Here is a 14,246-nt window from a genome sequence, read left to right on the forward strand (position 1 = left end):
TGTAATTGCTTGTCTCAGGACAGAGCCAGGAGATGCAAGTGCAAATTAACCCATTACACGCGCCCATCTACAACACTTGGGTCTGTGTATCTATGCGAAGCTAGACATGGCCCGTGCGGATGTCTCTGGAGGTTTACTGAGCAAGGAAGGGATGTAATTCCAAATCTGCTGCAGAAAATCAGTCTCACAGCGATAAGGAGACATAACAACTCGTTCGATTTTGCTGTGTGTTGTTCTACTCATTCCGGTAGCTAATGTTTGCTGTAGCTGAATTTAGGGAGACTGGGAAGCGGATGAAGTGAAATGCAGGAGAAAGTTGGCAACAGATGTTCCTTCCCTTGTCTGGCTGTGCAGCCGTTCGCTCTGGGAAAGACAGGGAGCAGGCGGACCGTTCCCAGCAGTGACACGAAGGCTTCTCCCGGCATTCCAAGGGGGAAGATGTAGGGAGCTCAGGTGTTTCTGTCTTTGGTGGTCACCTTGCTCCCAGTTTTTCACCCAGGGGAGGTGGTAATTGTGACTATAGAACGGGAATACTCTCTCCAGGAGCCAGGATTCCGGGGCTTGCGACCAGAATGGGGGAAAGCAGCTGGGAGAGCCATGACTGTGCTTAGGGAAACCCAGGAACCCCCTCCTCACCTTCTCTCCTCCCTGGACCCACTCCCCGTTCCTCAGGGACACACCCAATGCCTCCCAGCACTTTCAACACTGATGACCACCCTGTTGTGCTTTTATGGAAACAGGTGCCCTTGGCCAGCCCTCTTGGTGCCTCCCCTCCCATCACAGCCTCAGTAGTTCGGTGGTCCATCTCACTTATCTGTGCTTGTGTTCAACAACAAGACTGGTTAGGGGTCGGTGCTGTGGCAGGTTAAGCCTCCAACTGCAGTGCCGGCATCCCATATGGGCACCGGTTTGAGACTCGGCTGCTCCTCTTCCTATCCAGCTCCCTGCTCAGGCGCCTGGGAAAGCAGCGGAAGATGTCCCAAGTGCTTGGGCCCCTGCACCCATGTGTGAGGCCCTGGAAAAAGCACCTGGCTCCTGGCTTCGGTCTGGAACAGCCCCTGCTGTTGCGGCTGTTTGAGGAGTGAACCAGCAGATAGAAGACTCTCTCTCTCTGTCTGTAACTATGCCTTTCAAATAAATAAATAAATAAATATTTTCTTTAAAAAAGAAAAGACTGGTTAATCACAATGGGTGTTGCCAGGCAGCAAGGTCTGTGTGGGTTGAGTTCCATCCCATGCTTCCCCAAATCCTAGCAGCTTAGAATGCAACCTTGTTGGCAATTGGCTCATTGCAGGTGTAACTGATCGAGAGCCCCTAACCCAACGAACTGGTAGAACGCCAGGTGGACGGAGACACGGCGGAGGCAAGGCTGCGTGTGAAGACGCAGAAGAAGATCGTGCGACGGTGAGGACTGGGGTGATGCATCTAGGAGCTAAGGGAAGCTGGCAGGCACCAGCGGCTGGAGAAGCAAGGGGCAGATGCTCCCTCATGGTCCTCAGAAGGAACCAGCCCTGCTGCCCTGTTGAATTCAGACTCTAGGCCTCCAAAACGGCCAGACAACGAAGTCCTGTTGTCCTCAGCCTCCTAATATGTGGCTTTTAGGGCGGTCAGAGCGGGTGCGCGGTGGGGGAAGTAATCCAAGGTCCCCACTCCTCCTGGGCGATCCCAGGCAACCAGTCCTCCAGGCTGATGGCCCTCGGCCTGCCCTTCTTACGGGGTTGTGCCTCTTTGGTTGCGCACCCCCAGTCCACTCCTTCCAGACCCAGCTCAGCTGCCAGCCCACTGCAGGGTCTCGACTGGTGACCCCAGGCAGGGGAGGGGGGAGTCACAAAGCTGCTCCCTCCTCCCACTTGACTGTCACTCAGTGAAGAGGCCTGCCCGAGACGTCCCCAGGGTCTGCAGGCGCCCAGTGATGGGTGTCAATAATGAAAAGACAGCTGCCCAAGCCGAAGCCTGGATACAGGCGGGCGTTTGGCACAGAGGTGAGGACGACCACTGTGAGGCTTCCATCCCACATCCGAGTGCCTGGGTTCCAGGCCCAGCTCTGCGCCAATCGATCGCTGCTTTCTGCTGATTTCACACCTTAATCACCTTTTGGGGCAGCAGGTGGCGGCTCAAGTACCTGGGTCCCTGCCAACCACGTGGGAGGCCCGGATGTTGTTCCTGCTTTGGGCCTGGCTCCGCCCCAGCTGTTGTGCGCATCTGTAGGGGCGGGGGTGAACCAGGGGATGGGGACTCTCAATACATACATACACACTTGGGAGGTCAGCCGCCCACGTGAAAGCTGGGGTGCTCAGGCCACCCAAGGTGGGCCAGAAGCAGATTCCACCGCTGTCTGTGTCGGATGGAGAATCCCAGGCACACACTGTAGTTAACTCCTGTTTCAACATCCACACAGAAGATGAGTGGCCAGGTGCGAATGGCAACTTTCCTGGGTTCCTCCTCCCAGGGTGGGTGGGTGGGGCGCAGGCAGGGGCTGGTGGGACGCACCTTTCGCACAAAGTCCTGATAGACCTGACCTTAGTGGCCACGCGACTGGGACCTCAGCCTCGTTTTCACCCCGGGGGCGCAAGGCGGGAGGCGGCTGCTGCAGGGATCCCCGGAGCGGTTTTGCATTGGTTCGTGGCTGGGCACCCCGAACTACAAGTCCCAGGAAGCCGCTCGGCCTCGCCCGCCCCTCGGCGCTCGGCCCGCCCCGCGCCGCCCCGCTCTATAAGGGCCGAATGGCCCTGCGGCCGGCAGAGCGCGGAGGCGGCGCGGGCGCGCGGGCTGGCCGGAGCTCCGGGGGGACGCGGCCGGACCCCAGCCCCGCCACTCCTCGCCCGTTCTCAGCCGCCCGGGCCCCGCCAGCCCGAGGCGGGGAGAGGATTTGCCTTCGGCTCGCTCTTGGCGCTCAGCATGGAGGACTTCTTGTGGGAGCCGCGTCCGGGCGAGGCGCGCTCGCCTCCTGGGGACCCCCGCCCGGGCACTGCGCGCGGCCGCCGGGGATGCGGGGCGCAGAGGCCGCGGCGGCGGCGGCGCCTCGACCTCGGGTGGAACGTGGAGAACGGGTAGGGGGCTCCGGACCCATAACGTGGATTACTTGGTGCCCAGGAGCCGGGAGGAGGAGACCCGCGTCCTCGCGCCGGTCCGTGCGGCTCCGTGCCTGCAGCCGCCGGGGCGCTCTCTGCAGGTAAGAGTCGTGGCGGTTTGTGGAGGGGGCTGCGCTTTTTGACCGGACTTGTTTTTTTTTGTTTTGTTCTGTTGTTTGCCTCTCCATGTTGCTTTCCTTAGGCGTCGGGGTTCTGGGTGGCAATTTTTGTGTCTGCAATTGACATCTCCGAGGTCTTTGCAGTCATCCCTCTGCCTCCAGGCGGAGCGGATCCGCTGGGGTCCTGGACGTCCCGGGCCGTCGTCTTTCAGTCTCCCGCGCCCCGGGACCGTGCCTCGGCCGGGGGAAGCGCCCCGCGTCCCGGGCCGCCCGCGCGCTGCCGCTCGGGGGCCCGTTACTCTGGCCTCCGCGAGTGCCAGGCGCCTTTGGCGACCCCGAGTGCGCAGGGGACGCAGCGCTGGGGCGCGGGCGGCGCTGCCGATGGGAGCCAGGGGGCCAGGGGGCCAGGGGGCCAGGGGGCCAGGGGCTTGGGCGAGCGGCTTCGCTGCCAGGGCTGTGTTTGGCCGGCGGTGGGAGGTGGTCCGGGGCGTGCACCCACCGCCCTCCCGTCCTCTCTGCGCGCCGCTGTGGAGGGAGGAGGTTTCCTGGTCGCCGTGGAGAGGGGCTCAGGTCCTGAGTGAAAGGTCCTGTGCCCACAGCTTCCTCCTCTCGCCGTTCCCCCGTGAATGCCCGGTTCGAGGCCGCGTGGTGCCTGTCACTGGGTAGGCTGTGTGGAGGAGATGTTTATTGAATGAATGAATGACTGAGCCACTCCGCCCCTGATGGACAAGGCCCCAGGGGCCTTCCCTTCTGCCCAGCGCCAGCACCTAACTCCTGGGAATGCCGGCCCCGCCGCTGCCCCTGCCCCCCAACCCTGTGGCTGCTCCTAGGTTCACTTTGGGAACCTGTCTGCCAGCACCGCCCCCCCCCCCGTCCCCCCGCACACTCCTAGCCGCTGGGCAGGGGTCTCCCTTAGCCAGCGCTCAGGGTGCTGGACCCTTCCAGGGAGCACCTGCTTAGGAGATTGAGCCTGGCAGCAGAGGGGGTGGGGGCAGAGGGGGAGTGGAGGTGATATTTGTTGTGTTACCCTCCCCCAGCTGCTTCTCACCCCACCCCGGTCCCTGGAACTGCTCAGATTGGTGCAGCCAGGTGCCCTGTGCACCCCCCCTCCCCCCTGCTCAGCCCTCCCCTGGGACAGGAATGGTGAACTATCCTGGTGGCCTGTGTGACCCATGGCACAGCACCCCTCCACCCTGCATGATTTTTTAAAGTAACCCATGTTCTCTTTATTTTATTAAAAAAAAAAAGCTATGAAAAAGTTAAAAAAAAAAATCCAGTCCTATAGTAATGCCGACAGTTTGACATACGGTGACCTCCTGAGAGATGTGAAGTCTTGGGTCGCTGAACACGGGGGGCATGTTCTGAGAAATGTGCTATTGGGCTGCGTGCTTCCCAAAACCTGGGCGTTTTGGCCCCCTGGAGCCCTGGGCTGCACGCTCCAACCGCGGGTCTGCAGCACATGCACTTTGCTCTCTGCACGGCTCCCCGCACCCCGCTCCCCGCCTCCCCCCGTTTTATTTGAATGCTTCCCTCATGTAATGACTGTGCAATCCTGTGTTCGCGGCAGGCATTGAATCATAATCTGCCGGACAATTCCTCTATTGTTGGACGCTGAGGTATTGCCACACTGGTAGCCTGTGTGCACTGGGGAGCATCCTAGGCACTTGAGGTTTCTGTCCACGGTTTGCAGCGCGGGCTCGGTGAAAATCCCGACGTGGCTGTCTTTGCTCTAGGGCAGAGTCACGCTGAAGGAGCGAGGAGTACGTCCGTGGGTTTTGCAGGACGCAACAGCACTTCCCGGTCAGATTAATACCACTCTTGGAGAGGAGACTTGGAAGGCGCAGGGCAGGCGGCCGCATTGAATGCTGTGTTTTGTTTCCTTGTGCTTTCCCCTGCATCAAAGACTTGATCAGCACTGTTAGGAGAGTAGTTTAAAATGAGCCTTCAACTGTGCTGCCAATTGTTTTAGCGGGGGTGGGTATTTGGCTGAGCGGTTAAGGCGCCCGCATGCTGTGTTCAGGTTCTGGGTTCGAGTCCCTGCCTCGTTCCCGGCTCCAGCTTCCTGTTAATGCACACCGTGGGTGGCAGAGGGGGTGGCTAAAGCTCTTGGAGCCTTGCCACCCGGGTTGGAGTCCCAGCCCCTGGCTTTGGCGTGACCCACCTCTGGCTTGTGTAGACATTTGGGGGATTGAACTGGCCAATGGGAGATCCATGTCTGTTGCTCTTACTCTGCTTTTGAAATAAATAAAAATGGAAAAAAAACACAAAAATGGGTTTTAGCCATACTCAGGTTAAGATTAAAAAGGCTGTACTTTTAGGAAATTGTTTGATGATTTTGGTAAAAATCTAGGTTCGTAAGGAAGTTATAAAAGTGGTACCTGGGTTTCCCTGTGTCCCTGTGTCCCAGCTTTCCCAGACGTCAGCGGCGGACACGGCCTCGATGCACTGGCCAGGTGCAGCACATTTGTACTGGTGCTATGCTTCTAACTAACCCGTGGGCCGAATTCTGATCGCTCCACTTGTTCTCATGCTGTCTTTTTCTGGTCCAAGATCTAATCTCGGATCTCGTGGCGCCACAGTGGGAGCAGCGAGGGGGCAAAGCAGACAGTCTTTTTTCTGGAGTGGGTTTGAATCCAAGACATCCCTTGCACCTTCTTCCAGATTAACTCACCACCCCCATCCCTAGTCCCTACCAAGAGCAGCAAGAGCCAGAGCGGGCCCCCTGGGGTCTTCGAGCAGCCCTGAGTGTAAGTGGGAGAGCCCTCTCTTTGTCCCCTCCCTCCCTGCTTCCCGAAGCTCCACCGGGAATGCGTTGTAGAGTAGAACTTGGGGGATTAGCCTGTCTGTCCCGACATGTCTTCTGGGGTTAGATGGATGACATCCGGTGTGCGTGAGAGCCGGCAGCTGGGCCGTGCCTGCGTGGGTGACTCACCTGCGGGAGCAGCAGGTGTGTGGGGCGTGCTCAGCGTGCAGACCCAGCACATTCTGCGTTTCCTGGTCACCTGCACAGATCCAGAGCCACAGGAGTTGCTGCTCTTAACCCAGAAGGAAGCCAGGGCATCGGCGGGTCATCTTGGGCTTGGCTGGCAAGCGACACCCCTCTTCTGTAGGGGATTTTGTTTTTCTCGTGGGATGCAGCAGGACAGCCTGAGTGGGTGTTTGGAGGCAGCCAGTGTGGTTGCTTGCAGGTTCTCTGAATAGAAAGCAGAGTGAAGAGTGTGTGGTTGTTCAGGCCAAGAAAGGGGCCCTTCTCCTGCCTCTCCCAACAGGGAGACCCCAGGAGCCGGTGGCGTGCCCATGGCTTGGCCTGTCTGCTTCCAGTGTTGCTGTCTTCCCCCGTGTGGAGTGTCGGCGATGTTTGGGACAGAGGAATGTTGAGGTGACTTAAATCTCAATGAACAGGGCTGGCGCCGCGGCTCAATAGGCTAATCCTCCACCTTGCGGCGCTGGCACACCGGGTTCTAGTCCCGGTCGGGGCGCCGGATTCTGTCCCGGTTGCTCCTCTTCCAGGCCAGCTCTCTGCTGTGGCCAGGGAGTGCAGTGGAGGATGGCCCAAGTGCTTGGGCCCTGTACCCGCACCTGGCTCCTGGCTTCAGATCAGCACGGCGCGCTGGCCGCAGCGGCCATTGGAGGGTGAACCAACTGCAAAGGAAGACCTCTCTCTCTGTCTCTCTCACTGTCCACTCTGCCTGTCAAAAAAAAAAAAAAAAAAATCTCAGTGAACAGAAGTCTGTTGTCCGGGTGGAGCTTCCGCTGCTGTCGGGACTGGGGTTTACTTTTCCTCTATGAGGCACCCCCACCCCCTCCCTGTCCCCCCTTCGCAGCAGCCCAAAGCACTCCTGCGTTTGCTCTGTGCCCCCTGCGTCGGCACAGGGATCCTCTGTGACACGCCAGCGCCAGTGTAACAGGAAGCGTCGGGGAGAGGGCTTGGGGGTGTCGTGAGTCAGCCAAGCAGGAACCGCACTTCTGTCTACACCTGCCTGCCCGCCCCTCTCCTCGGGGGCTCCCTGTGGGCCTTGCTGCTGGGAGCCTGGCCGTCGTCCCATCCGTCTCCACAGTTCGCCCTCAGCTCATGGCTTGCGTGAGAACGAATTGCTTGAAGAACCCGGCGCCGATGAGTGTGCTTAGCTGGCTGCCCCACCCGTCCCCCTCTGCCTCTGCTTTGGTATGTCTGGGGCTGCAGAGGCTGCCTGGGGACCTGCATTTCTGACAAGCTCCCCCCGGGCCGTTCTCATGGGACACTTTACGAAATAGACGGTTGACCATCTTCTGGAGCAGCTAAAGCCTGCACTGAGCCTTCTGTTGAAGCTTACCCAAACACAGAGGTTTTTCCTCTTTCCCCTCTTCCAGGAAGCCTTCCAGGCTTACCTCCCCCTGGTCTGGGTGTTGACAGGGACGTCTTGAAATCAGGTGCCGGTTGTCAGGCACGCGGCTGCCTTCAGACCAGTGGTAAATGAACTGGAGCCCTGGAACCTGCAGTCCCTCCCCTCCCTGGGAGCTTGGAAGATGTCCATTACCTTGCAGCTGCCTGTGCCCTTGTTGGTGTGTCCCTGCTGGCTGTTGCTGCTTCAGTGTCCCTGTCGTCCTGGGTGACGTCCCTGCCGTGTTGGAGCTGATGGCATCCTCCACACCAAGTTAGCACCCAGATAAAGGCCTTGGTGAATTCGGCCCTTTCAGCTCCGCCACTCGCTAAGGGCACCCCCGGGGCTGCCGTGTCTGACCCAGAAGGCTGGGGCTGGACAGTTGTCTCTGCTTGGTAGATCACGTGGCGTGCAAAGGCCCAGAGCGATGGAGACAAGGAGAAGAATGCTGAGGTGGCAAGTCTCTGTCCAAGAGTTCCCTCTGTGACGTGATTCGTCACCTCCCGCCGCCATAGCTTTGTTGCTGCAGGTTTCTGTACAGAAGCCTTGCAGCCACGCCCCTTTCTGTGGTTACGCAGAAGGGGCGGTGTTTGGGAAGAGCCTATGGCACTGTGGTCCCGGGGCCTCTGAACCAATGTCTCTGCTCAGCTCCTGGAGCTCTCCACGTTTGGAAGCTGCTGGTGACTGGGGTCTGCGGCCAGTGGTTTTCAGATCCATTTCCTCTGCCTGAAAAGCGAGCCCCTGACTCATTTTATGTTAGCATTGACTTCCATTTACTTTCAGAGGAGCGAGAGTGTGACAGGTGTGGGGAGACCAGTCCGGCCTGCCTAGTGGTCCCATCCCATGTCTCCTTGAAGATTTTACTGCCTGTTCTTTGGGCCATTGATACATTGTTGCTTCCCCTAATAGGAGACTGACGCCCTACACTACCTGCTGTGCTAAGGAGGCACCTGGTCCCTTTCCCTAGTGCTGCAGCCTCGCCAGTGTTCTGTGCTTAGACTTCCTCCCTTCTGAAATCTGCACACATAGAGCACCTGCTGGATGCTTCCTTGGACCCCAGTGCAGCCCTGTTGATTCGTCAGCGTGTCTGACTTGGAGACGTAGTGTTTTTGCAGGGGAGGTGCCCTGTGTGCGCTGGGCCCAGAAGGGAAGGTTTCAGAGACGCTGGCCTCTGGGACCGATGTGCCACTCGCCGGGGAGGCCCGCGGGAGCGTGATGAGCACTGCTGTTTGTGCAGTGTGTCTGTTTCACTTAGTGATTTTTTAAAAGTTTTAACTCACTTTTTTTTTAGTTATAGCCTTTTTTTTTTTTTTTAATTTGAAAGGCATAGTTACAGAAAGGCAGAGGCAGAAGCAGAGAGAGAGGGTCTTCCATCCACTGGTTCACTCCCCAATTGGCCGCAACAGCTGGAGCTGCGCCGATCCGAAGCCAGCCAGGAGCCAGGAGCTTCTTCCAGGTCTCCCACGTGGGTGCAGGAGCCCAAGGACTTGAGCCATCTTCTACTGCTTTCCCAGGCCACAGCAGAGCACTGGATCGGAAGTGGAGCAGCCGGGACTTGAACCAATGCCTATATGGGATTCCAGCACTACAGGTGGCGGCTTTACCTGCTACGCCACAGCGCCGGCTGTTTAACTCATTTTTATGTTGATAAAGACATATAACAAAATTGACAGGCTTAATCATTAAGAAATTTGATTCATTTATTTTTATTTATTTGAAAGGCAGCGAGAGCGAGAGTGAGAGAGAGAGATCTTCCATCCCCTTGTTGATTCCCCACATGCCCACAGTAGCCAAAGGCAGGAGTCCAGAGCTCAGTCCAGGTCTTCCAGGTGTGGCGGGGACCCCAGTACCTGAACCATCTGCTGCCTTCCTGGGTGTGCATCAGTGGGACTCAGGAGTGGAGGCAGGCACTCTGCTATGGGATGTGGGCACCTTAGGCAGCCTCTTAACTGCTGTGCCCAGAGCTCGTCCCTGTCACCATGTTTTAAGTGGACAGGTCTGTGGCAGTAAGGTCATTCACATTGTTGGGCGACCGTCACCACCATTACAGACAAACTGTGACCTCACGGATCAGTAGCTCCCCGCGTTCCCTGTCCCCGAGTCCCGGCCGCACCGTTCTGCCCTCTGTCTCTGCCTGTCTGACTGCCCTGGGTGCCTCGTGGGAGCGGGATCCTGCAGGATTTGCCTTTTTTGACTGCGCAACGATCTCCCGGCTCGTCCATGTTGGGGCAGGGGGGCGTGTCAGGATTCCCAACCTTTCTAAGGCTGTGACTGCCATTGCATGGTTTGCATAGACCACATTTTGCTTAACCCTTGATGGACATTTCACCCATTGATGGACCGGTGGGTTGCTTCCACCTTTTGGTTTTGGTGGATAGTGCCGTGTGTTAGCATCTGTTCAGTGGTTTTGGGGATGCATACCCAGGCGTGGTATTGCTGAGTCGTAGGGTCATCCCATGCTTCATTGTCTGGAAGAACCGCCATATTGTCTTCCATAGTGTCTGCAGTCCCACTGACCATGCACAAGGGTTCCAGTTTCTTGCTAACACTTGTTCTTTTCTGCCCTCCCTCACTCCCCTCCACCCTTCCCTTCTGTAACAGCCGCACCGATGGACGTGAGGTGACCTAGCTTTGCCTATCTCTAGTTCAGTGCCCGGGAACCAAGGGTGGGTGGTATCCAGAATCTGCTGCTGTTTTTCCTTCTACAATAGAAGGTCTGGCGATGCAGCGTGTCCCTTGGGTCCTGATGATTTGCACTGAAGTTTTCCAAGTGCTTTTGTGCCTGTGGCCCTGGGGAACGTCAGGTGTGTGCCCCTTCTTCAGGACTCCTCACTGGGCGTCCGTTGCTGATGGGTGGGGTTTTGGAAGTGCTGGGGTGAGGGGAGGATGGAGGTAGCACGCACCATCTGGGAGAACTCGCTGATGAACCCTCTGTGCCCTGCAGAGTCACCTTTTCCTATATGAAGTTGGTTGAACGTGGGCATTTTTTTATTCTATAGTTGGAGAATCCTGCTTGCACAGCTGCATGGTTTAAGACGTGCCTTTCAGGGGCACTGGTGCACTGTCAGATTCCTGTGATGGCTCCGTGGAGAGCCGGGGTCAGTGCGGGGTTAAGACGACCACCTCTCTTTTAGGGTTTTCTTCCCAAGGCTGAGCCTGAGCCCCAAAGGCTCCGCCTGTCCCCGTTTGCGATTGGACGGACGTTCTGTTCCTAGCACCTGTCCAGCCTCCTGGGGCGGGGGGATTAGGTGTTTGCAGGAAGTGGCTTCATTGGCCCTAGGGGACAGACCGTTTGCTCCAGCTCTTGCCTGACTCTGCCTTCTAGAAGCCTCTACCTTCCTCGCGTGTGGCAAGAGGAAGATGACCCTTTTTTTTCATGGTGATTCTTCTGTTTCTTTTTAAAATCACGCAGCAAGGAGCAAAAGCGTCGTCCCAGGGGTCGCCCCGTGCTGGGGGCTTTCTTCTCCCTCGGGGTGGGCGGGGGCAAGGGGTGCCACCCCCAATGCCCTCCCTGTAAACCCTGATCTCTCCTCTTTGGGTGTCAGACCAGACGTGTCTTGGGGCCCCAGGGAAATGCAGGCGTTTGGGTTTGTAGTTAAGTTTCTAAGTGGAAACAGGTGTGTGGCAAGCAGCTGGCTGGGGTGGCCCTGGTTTTCTCGTTCCTCCGTGACCGCTGGGTGGTTCACCTGCTTTCCTCACCTCTTTTTATCCTGGCCCTCCCTGGGATTGGATCTGCGCTTGTCTTCCTGGGTGTGAGACCCAGCCTGGGGACAGTGCCTGTGTGGCTGCATCCACAGTTCAGCTGCCACACTGGCCATTGGACGACGGCGCCCTGGGTCACGACTCAGCGCAGTTCCTTCCACAAGTGCCATGTAAGGACTCAACAGATGCCACCCGCCAACCAGTGCCTGCTTCCAGGAAGGACAGCGCTGAGCTTGCCAAGTCTCAGCCCCGGAGACCTCCTAGCCCGGGGCTGTCAGCATTTGAGGTGTAGAGGCATCGTCAATACCTTGAGGTCTCACAGCTTGGAAGGAGGGAGCCATGGGTCAAAGTCAAGGCTTGGCACATGCCCATCACTGGGGTCCTGTCCTGTCCCAGTCATCGTTGGTGTGGCTGTGTACACCTGGCTGGGCCTCGGTGGGCTTCAGTCCTCATCCGTAAAGGAGGAGTATTTGTAGGTTGTTCGTGTTTAGTTACAGGCTCCAGAGAGACCCCTTCCAACCAGCTTTAGTGTTTTGGTTGCTCACATAGAAGTAGGGTTTGTGCTTTGTTAAGGTCTGTTCTTCTGTAGCCTCTTTTTTTCTTTCCCTCCTTTTCCATCTATAGTTTCATCCTTAAGTTCACGTCCCTCACAGGGACAGAAATGGCAGCAGCATTAGCGGGTGCCCCACTGTGCAGAGCCAGACGGGAGAATGCTTTTGCCTTGCATTCCTGAGGGCTGGCCTGGGGCCTCACTCACCCCTGGGACCCACACCCGTGGCTGGGAGATGGAGTGCACTGATTGGCTCTCCAGGGTCACCTGCTTCACACCTGGCTGGTGTGTGGCGGCATCTTCCCTCCCAGAGCCACCGCGGCTCTGCAGATAGAAGTTGGATAGACAAGGAGAGATTGCCCCAAATGTCTGCACTGGAGGGATTGGACTGTGGGAGAATGCACCGGACCAGGTGCTTCTGTGCCGGAGCTCACTCTGTGTGTGCCTTGGTGTACCTGGGGCCGGGAAGAGCGCTGGGAACATGGCAGAGCCCAGCTGAAGCCGACAAAGCCTCGGCAGTTCCTTCCTCCTTACGGCCCCTGCATCTGACACCCTTCCTTGCACAGAGCACCGTCTTGCTTCCTCAGGGGGCTGGCAGTTTGGCTCTTGGGTGACTAAATACAGCCTTGCAGTGATGTTCTGGGACTGAGTCCCTATGTAGCTGCACAGGAGAATCGGTTACAGAATAGCAACTTGATGCTTGGAGTGGCTACAGAATAGCAACTTGATGCTGGGCGTGGAGGCTTTTAGCAGAATGCTCTGCCTAACTTTGAGCATAGCTAGACTGCTGGTGTTGCTCCCAGTCGACCTGGGGCTGCACATTTTATCCCTTTCCCCGTTGGGAGCTGGGGGTAATGGATTTGCACAGACTTCTCTCTGGGCTCCTGTGTTTGCCAACACAGAACCCCCGGGAGCCAGACAGGGAGCTGGTCTGGGAGCAGCCACACAAGTGGGTTTATTTAGATGGCTCCATTGTGTTCTCACGTTCATGTGCCAACTTGGAAGCAGACCTTCTGGGTGCTCCGTGTGAGAGAGACGGCTTTGATCTCCAGCTGTGGAGCTCAAGGTGGGGGACCCACATTGCTGGCTTTGTCTGCACACTACACAGGTAGGCCTTGTTTGAGGAGCGGTGACTCACGCTCATGGGTTGTGTGGCTCTTAAAGAAGGCCTCACTGCCCTGGCAGGTGCTACCAGCTGCCCTCATTTGCCATAGTGCGGCAGAAAAAAAATCTCATTGTCAGGGTGATAGATGATTTCTACCTAAAGCTTGGGTTTGAATAGCCTCTCCAGGGAGGGTGGCGAGTGGGAGGAGAGGGGCGATCTTCATGTATCAAAAGGAGCTGTGTCCTGGGAGGAGCGAGGTTGAGGCTCCCGGGACTTGTGACACTTGTCTGCAGTCACCCTGCTGATCAGGGACAGACCCTGAACTCGACCTGCTTCCCAGTTGGCACACGTGCGTGTCCATCTAACTTCTAACTGTGCGCTTGGATCCTGGTTTCTTTTGGAATGTGCTGGAAGTCATAAGTTGAATGCATTTCATCATTTTCTGTGGCTGTGGTTTGTCCTTTATCTCCTGTCCCCGAGTAACCCACTGACAGCTTTTATTTATGTTATTTATGAGAAAGGCAGAGAGAGAGAGAGAGAGAGAGAGAGAGATCTATCCATCCATCCATCCTTCTATCCATCTATCTATCTGCTGGTTCACTTCCCAAATGACCACAACAGCCGGGGCTGGATCAGGCCCAAGACAGGAGTGGGGAATTCAGTCTGGGTCTCTCAGGTGTGTGTCAGGAGCTGGTGTATTTGAGCCATCACCTGCTGCCTCCCAGCCTGCACATGAGCAGCAAGCTGGAATCAGGCGTGGAGTGAGGACTGCAGCCCAGGCAGTGTGATAGGGCGTAGGTGCGTCTTCATGTCTAGGAAAAGTGCCCCCCCTACCCCCACCCTGACAGCTTTAAAGCAGTTTTCCATTTGTGTCTTCCGGGAGAGGTAAGATCTGCAACCAGGAGTGGAGCTGGAAATCGGCCCCTGTCTGCCGTGGAGGAGAAGCCAGTGTTGAAGTGTTTAATACTCAGACTAATTTCAGGCTCATCTCCTGGGGGTTTCCCTGATGAGGACTCTCATGAATGGCTCCCGGGTTCTGCTCTTGTCTCACTCCCCCTCTGGAGCTGTAGAACCTCGTGTGGCGAGCTCTGAGTAATTGTACCTTCTTTCCCAGCTGGCAAGCGACAGAGTCAAGATCCAGATGCAAGCCTGTTTGTCTCTAAAACTGGGACTCCTGGGGCTGGCTGGGGTACAGTAGGTTAAGCCACTGCCTCTGATGCCAGCATCCCATATGGGCACCACTTCAAGTTCTGGCTGCTCCACTTCCGATCCAGCCCCTGCTAATGGTCTGGGAAAGCAGCAGAAGATACCCAAGTGCTTGGGTCGCTGTCACCCATG

The 14,246-nt window shown here is 57.1% G+C and overlaps 1 long non-coding RNA gene across 2 annotated transcripts in view; it reads left to right on the forward strand.

Annotated features, from left to right (window-relative positions):
- Window positions 1–2,714: 2,714 nt before the first annotated feature.
- Window positions 2,715–14,246, forward strand: part of LOC103351609 (uncharacterized) — a 173,718-nt gene continuing 162,186 nt past the window's right edge. Inside the window, exon 1 of one of the 2 annotated variants that reach the window (XR_007911368.2) lies at window positions 2,715–3,172. This is a non-coding gene — a long non-coding RNA (uncharacterized lncRNA). The remainder of the gene's footprint in view (window positions 3,173–14,246) is intronic. The other variant, XR_007911367.2, reaches the window with a different exon arrangement.

Source organism: Oryctolagus cuniculus, chromosome 17 (genome assembly GCF_964237555.1).
Source record: "Oryctolagus cuniculus chromosome 17, mOryCun1.1, whole genome shotgun sequence".
NCBI lineage: Eukaryota > Metazoa > Chordata > Mammalia > Lagomorpha > Leporidae > Oryctolagus > Oryctolagus cuniculus.